The following is a 7,715-nucleotide window of genomic DNA, read 5'->3' as shown; positions in this document are numbered from 1 at the left end:
TTTATGAATTCGACGCATTTATACCAGCCGTTTGATGAATAACAACGTCGTCGAAGATATGTATTTCGTTCGTTAGTGATTCAAGAAAACTCGGAAAAAACCCGAGTGCTCCTCCGCAGGAATCGAACCATCACTAGTCCACATGCTCTACCATAAAAATATTGTAGACTGATGGCAGCTTGGCCCTTAAACAGAAGGCCGTACGTTCGGCTACGTTCGGCTCATATAAAGAAGCACTCGGATTTTTTTCGAGTATCTCCGAGTCATCATCGAAAAAAATACATCTCTTCATTTCATTCACCGAGGTGTTAACATTCAACGTCTCCTACATCACAACAATAGGGTTACTTTCCAAGTACGACTGCTATCAAATGAAATGCATGTATGTACATTTGAAGTGCTGATTAAAGTGATCCTTGCACTTAAAGCGGTTTTCAATTGAGTGTCGAAAGTAATCAGCAAATTGCTTTGGTTTTGCATTTACTTCACTCAGTGATTGGTTCAAAGTCCTCGCGCCACTTTTTCAACCAATCAGAAGTGAAACCAAAACCAATTGTGGCTCGCGCGTGCACATTTTCCCGCGCTTTGTGTCGGCTACGTGTAATTACTTCGAGTTTTGATTGGTTTTCTGGATTGTCTCCGTTCTTTTTGATTGGCATTTTGGTTTTACGACACTCATTTGAAACTCGCTCTATCTGGACAATTTAAGCAATTGTCTCTTCCAAATACCTGAAAATTTCAGGCGGCTCAAGTGGATTCGAACCCAGGACCTCTGCGATGCCGGTGCAATGCTCTACCAACTGGGCTATGAGGTCCCCTTTCAAAGGAACACATGAACCCAACAAATTGACCAGATCCCAACTGTGTGGCTTCATAGCTCAGTTGGTCGAGCATTGGACCGGCACCACAGAGGTCTTGGTTTCGAATCCCGTTGGAGCCACCTGAATTTGTCAATTGATTAAATTGTCTGTGTAAGTGCGTTTATGACTGTTATTGTGGGTCAGGATGCGGCTAGTACAACAGGTCTCGTGATTGGTTCAGAGAACAATAGGCATAGCCTGCGAGCATGCTCACTTGCTTGGGGTATCGAGCAAGTATTTTGGAAGTGAAACAGCCTGCGCAAGCTGGCCAAACAGGTGAGAAGAATGGGGCGACTTCTCCTCGCCCCATTCTTCTCGCGCGCTATGAGCACGCTCGCAGGCTCCAATATATAGGACAAAAATATATGCAACAGAAGCAGTAGTCAAGTGAAGCTATGATCTTCGCAGTTATGAGCGCAATTTTTGCAATTGCGTAGAAAAGCCTGAAAAATTCAGGACTTCAACCCTCACTTGATTTCATATCCACAGTTCATATATGATTCATTGCATATACCATTTCATCATAGAAGCAGTAGTGCACAATCCTAAACAAAATAGAGCTACATCCTTTACCAGTAATTCTCTTTGTTAAAACAACTTAATTTTGTTACTAAACTTTAAGGACGTGACAATGCTGTGGCCTCATGAGCCGACAATGCTGCATGAGTAGTACTAATAAAACAGAAAACTCAATTGTAGTAAGAATATAACGACGCAAAACGTACCCTGGCTTAGAGACGAAGACTCTTTCCCCGTTCAGAAAGAGCGTTACGCGATCCGAAAAGCCTGCGCTCGAGAATTGCGTACGGTACACAGCACGAGGAAACAGCACAAAATCACTGCTTCTTTTGAAAGGGTTTTTCAATCTGCTTTTGCCAAAACCACAGTTTTCCAGATGCACCAAACTCATTTGACAAAATGCTGTCTTAACCAATTAAAACACTGCTATCTTATGTCTCTAGTAGGTGCTACAATAAAATCGCTTTGTTCTAAAAGCCACAATACCTGGCACGACATAAATGAATCGCGACCCACGAAAGAAAGGCTCGCACGATGAAAACGTTTTTTTAACAACTGTAAATGGCATCATCACAGCATGCGTCTTAGTCATGAAACATAACACCCTCGCCAAACTTCTTGAATTGTCAATAACAGTTTTCTGCCCTGTTCGTCGGCTCTCTCTTCCCACGGGTAATGCTAAACACCTAGTCTAAGAAGCGTCAGAGGCGATCTTACGAGGAGAGCAAATATCTCTTTACAAACTGTGGGCCCTCTCTAAAGATATAGTAAACAAAATTCTCCCGTCTCTAGTTTCGTTTGACCGAGGGCAATATTTCTGGCCCGCGACCTTTTTCTGGTATTGTAATCATCTGCATTTTTGCTATATTTTAAATACAAATTAAAATCTTTCAAGTCTAGGAGATACAAAAAAAGTTATACGTGGAGATCTTTGGATCTCAACCTTGACAAAAGGGCAAGATGACCTGCAGTGACATGAATCGTTACAGTTTACATACCAATGCTTTATTTGCTTGTTGTTTAAAAGGTTAAAACTCTAGTTGTCGTCGCTGTCAAGTCTTGGTTTTATGTGGGCTGGTTCTTATTCAAATTATTTCGACAGATCCCTTTTTCTAGTCCATAAGAAGACGTTTTCACACTACAATAGTTCTCAAAGTAATTTGATATCACGCAGAGAGCGCAAGTCTTATTTAGTATGCGTTTATTTTTAAGCAACTTAAAGGAGTTGAATTGGAATAGTATTAGCGGTTTTTCACGTTTGGGAAAATCCAGAGGCCAGTAAACTGGCATCACCCTCTGTACACAGATCACTTTAATAAAAAAAAAAAAAGAAATCATCTTTGGTTGCCTGCATCACTCGCAGAAACACTGACTCATTTGATTAAATGACGCCAGAAGATCAGGGGGTTTTAAATTGTTCGGTCGCTTTGACAGTGTTAACTCTACCCTTATGTCTGATAATGGTTATCCATGACGTTAAATGGATCTCACAATTTTTTCTATGGTCAGAGGTTCTCTCTGCACAATTAGAAAAACCGCCAGCCGAGGATCCCCGAACTTTGGCAAAAAATTTCTCTGAAATCAAAGGTAATCAAAACGAGGAAACAACAGAAACAACGCAAAATCGTTTCTCATTCTTGAAAACTTGCAAAGCTCTTGTAATTTCGACAAAATCAAAATGTTCCACATGCACCCAAAGTGCTCTCAACCAATGAAAACACTACTATCACAGTTCTCTGCTGTCTATACGCTTTTGCTCTATGAGTCGTTGGTCAAATTCTGCGCACAGTAAAAACAAACTATGACAAATTTTCGGATGCTTTACTGAATTTTTTCCAACCTAAAAGACTCGAGAAGACTGGCCCCTCTTTCAAATATTTGATTGATTCCCCATTTTTAATGTCCGCAAAAACATGTGGAAAAACTTCAAAGAAAAAAAGGACGTCGTAACTGCGTTCTGGAATGATGTACAGTGCGTGTGACTGAATCGTGATCACCGAAAGAAGAAGCTGGAACAGAAGACTTCATTTATCACATCAGCCATGTATCATATACATGAAATTTAACTCTCGCAACACCACCTATCGATAAGTTGACAATACTAAATCGTTTCTGAATCGTTCGTTTCCTTTCTCTTACCATCTCCCGAAATTAATAAACATAACATAGTCTACGCACAATGTTAAAGAAGACCTTATTTGCAGAATTAAATCACAACATTACGTCTGTTCACACAATTTACAACATAAGGGACGGAGTTATGTGGAAGGAAACCCAGTGCTGTATCAGGCTTCCGTGGTGGTCATTCGACAACTCTGCGATCCTAAGTGCGCTGAATTTTATCAAAATCGACCACCAGCTATTTTTGTTATGTGAACTACAAGTTGCAAACATCTGATTTGAATTTAGCTTCTTATTGTCTTTTTGGGACGGGACAGAAGCCAGCACACGGGCATCAGATCCTCTTAGTAGATCACTCATTGAAGGAAAAGAAAGGTCGTCACATCATTCGTTTCTGACAGCACTGACTAACGAACGAGACCAGCAGATTAGAAATTACCCAAATTGTTTGGTCGCTTGCTTAACCTCGCAACTAACCTATGACAATGGATTTAGCGACTAATCCTACCATTATAAACAATAAACTTAGTCGAATACCCAGGTACTACTGGAAAATTCAGAGAGCTTTGCAAGAGTAGCGAACAGTGTTATCTAAAGAGAGATAGAGAGAGAGAGAGAAACTTAAGTACATATCAGCTGCCATGATACCAGTTGTACTACATGTATTTTTTGCTTCAGCATTAAGTCCGCGGTTTTGCATGACTATGGCATTTACAAAACATGCAAAAGGCCTTGCGGATTGGGATTTGCAAATAGCTCAGAAAAAGAGTCTAATCCAGTTTTTCAAGGCATTCATGCGACCTTTGGATAAAAACATATGCAAATCGGAAACTCTTTGATGTACAAGCAGAGAGAATTTAGGGTACGTCGAGGATCACGCAACGAAAAGCAGGTCAATTTAGATATTCAATAAGAATGTGGACATATCCATTGAATGCACGGGTAACGCCAACAAATAAAGCATCCATGTATTTGCGTGCTCTTCGGAGGGACAACACTGAAGACGAAAACTGTAAACAATTGCAAGTGACTCCCTTGCCGCTGGCAATCCATTCTTTAGGCACTCTTGCGTTGCTATGGGCTATCCACAGAGCAAACATAATGATACAATTTTTGGGTCCCGTGCTGTTAAATGTGAGATCAAGATGTGCTGAATGCATTATAAATGTTTTGGTGACTGAAGGCGTTTTTTCAGCGAGGACAGCAACAGTGAGTCAGATGTTAGAGAAAAGCTTTCTTCCTTTCTCTCTAATCGTCAGAGTGCTAAAGAGAGCGAGACGTAATGGCACCAACTAGTTTCCCCACGACTTGAATTCATTTGTTTAAAAGGTGAAATTGCAAACCTAGAGTATTAAATGCAAGAAAGGTAGCACAGAACTGACTAGCAAAAACGTGAGTTATTGCTGGAACGAGCCAAGTTGGCATTTTCTGGGTGCATTTTACCACACTTTCCATATTACTTAGACCGGTAACGCTTTTGTTTTTTTGCTCATACATTAACTCAAAATCTTCGACTCCATTGTACATTCAGTGTATTTGTGGCCCTAAAAGCTTCATTTTGAGCCCAGCCAATGTCATTTTCAGACTCTTTACTCACAGAAACCCAAAGATCACAACTTGTGAACTCTCTTTCACTGTCTCTTGGGTCCTGACGTGACAGCGAATTAGTATTCATGACAAAATACATCTTGTGATAATAACCATGTTCTGCATGACAAAGCATACCTTTAACAAACTGTTCTAAAATATGCCCTGATCTTTGCCAAAAGAGCACAGCTAGGAAAATAATTCCTATGGCCGTTTTGTTTCAAGGTTGTAACTAATCTTTGTTTGAGTTATCTTCCGAGCGAATACGATTCCGTGATTCATTCCGCCACTTTATTCAATGCAATGCAGCACGTTCAAAGGACATGCCAAGCATCATACCGAATACTTCACAAGATCAACCCATTCATCTGAATCTGAGGAATTTGCTCAAACACCCAGTTACAGATGTTCATGTCCGTACAGCCAGGCTTTTCAATAATTTAAATGTCTTGGTTTCGTCCGAGTTAAGTCCCAAACTCAGTTTGGTAATGGCTTTACTCAGCGCACTAAACTTATTCAATTGCAGCACGGATATTACGAAGGCGTCAATTGATTATTTAGAATATCTGCAACCATTAAGATTAGTTTTCCCAACAAGAAAACTCACTCATTGATAAACTATTCCATTTTTTTAAAGACGGCGTTTACAAATATCGCTACTAAAACCCAGGCCAAAAACAAAGACTCACCTTTTCGGACGGTCGATGTCGAGGGGTTGAACTGCCAAGGGCGCTAATCGCTGACTTGAAAAAAAACCTCAAGCTTGAAGGGGAGTATGGGACACGTCAATCATGCGGTTGGTCGGGAGCAAAAGGTCACCATGGTCAAGCCAGATCAAATACTTGAGCGTGTCGTGATTTTCCTCAACTTACTGTCGCTAGTTTCTCTATCCTTTCCACAATTTCCCTGGCCTATAACATATCAAGTATCAGTAAGAGATTACCGTACCTTCATAACGCAATCTGTCTAAAAATAGATAGTGACATTTGGTTCAATAAGTGGACTTCGTAGTGATCTAAGATCAGCAAGGCATGTTTGCACATTTCTTTACAACCAAAAGGTAGCCCATCGGATGGAGTTACTTTTTGTAATTAACAGTATGCAAAGTGAAATAAAAGACATATCAATAACTTATTATTGGTTAATTCCATGGTTGGTTTCACATCCTCGAGGGCCTCTTACTTTGACAAGCCAATCTTGCAGATTCAACTGAAAAAAATACCGTTTTCGGCAAAGTTGAAACATCTCGTTTCCAGCTAACGATGCTATTTCCTCTTAATCTAGTAAACATCAAATTTTTACTTTTTTCACATAAACTTTGACACATAATCGATTTTGTCTCAGTTTCAGTAGCGATGTTGACAGCTACCGTCATATCAGACATGGATATCTTTTCTAGTATTTCATCGTGAGGGTCCGCAAATATCGAACATTATATATTAATGCCTTGTGGACTCAAAAATGTGTTGATACTCTCTTGCGTTTCTTTGCCCAAGTAAAAAAATGATCAGTTAAAATTAACAATACCGTCCACTGCCCCATGCAAGCGCATGAGAGCGTAAGAACGCAGGCATTTGTTCGTCACGATCTGGAGCTGCATGAACACTTCAACAGTTTTTAACCCATTTTGCACCCCCTTGATTATCGGCCGCCGTTTGTAAATTTATTATTTAGCCTTAGTACCTGTCTGATCAGGACTCTTCTAGTGACGAATTTGCAACGTGTGAATTCCAAGCACTTAAAATATTGAAACAATGACTGTTTTTACCAGTTCGTCAGTAGCAATCGTGAATATTGGCGATATCAAATTAACGAAGTAATTGGTTAGTAGTTAGCGGAGTATTAATGCTAAACAGATGAGACAAAGAATACGAAAAGCGAGAAGAATGTCCCCTAAGACTACTTGAAAATTTAGACCTCAAAAGTTGTAGATGCAGAGAAGCCAGGAGTCAATTTATTGGATATTTTGATTTGGTGCGAGGGTAGTACAGTTAACGGTGTATTGTAGTGTTTCTTATCCCAACGGTAACAATCGCTTTGGCTTAAACAATCAATGTTAGCCCAAATTGGCCGATCATGACGGCCGTGTTTATCGCAGAGAAAAATAAGATGAAAAAATAAGAAATTACAAATATTTCCATACTATACGATGTGAAATACAGCTTAGAGTAAAAATAGTATGAATACACGGTAATGAAAAAAAAATCAGTGTTAATAGTGAACGATGATTCGCCCCTACTTATTAACCGTCATTTTCAAGATCAAGTTCAAGATAAGATGCCTAATATATACAATTTCAGAATCAACGATATAAAACTTAAATGCTAAAACATTTGCATAGAGAGATAATTAAAACATGCAGGGAGCGCTAAAAGGGGTTAAACAAACAAAGAAAGCTAACCAAAAGCGCCTCAGGCAATTGCTTTGCACACAATTCGCACGGCTCCATTTCTCTATTTTTGGCTACGAATACAAAACATCTTGAAAATCAAGCAGTCCAATTTGGTCGAACAGTTTCTCAGGATTTTCTCAGGACTCCCTCAGAGTTGATCTTTTACTTGGTTAAAGATCGTTTATGTTCCATCACAAGTTGATGTAGGTGTCGACGGTGGGGTGAAACAAACACAA

General features: G+C 39.7%; 1 protein-coding gene across 1 annotated transcript in view; it reads right to left on the bottom strand.

The window, feature by feature from the left end:
- The window catches only part of LOC137993276 (uncharacterized), a 14,413-nt gene extending 8,583 nt beyond the window's left edge, over positions 1 to 5,830 (bottom strand). Inside the window, exon 1 of the mRNA XM_068839018.1 lies at positions 5,777 to 5,830. The gene's annotated coding sequence lies outside the window, so the exon portion shown is untranslated. The remainder of the gene's footprint in view (positions 1 to 5,776) is intronic.
- Positions 5,831 to 7,715: the final 1,885 nt, after the last annotated feature.

The sequence above is a fragment of the Montipora foliosa genome, chromosome 2, assembly GCF_036669935.1.
Source record: "Montipora foliosa isolate CH-2021 chromosome 2, ASM3666993v2, whole genome shotgun sequence".
NCBI classification, from domain to species: Eukaryota; Metazoa; Cnidaria; class Anthozoa; order Scleractinia; family Acroporidae; genus Montipora; species Montipora foliosa.
Note: the sequence above shows the minus strand (reverse complement) of the source record. Positions and strands in the feature narration are given on the sequence as shown.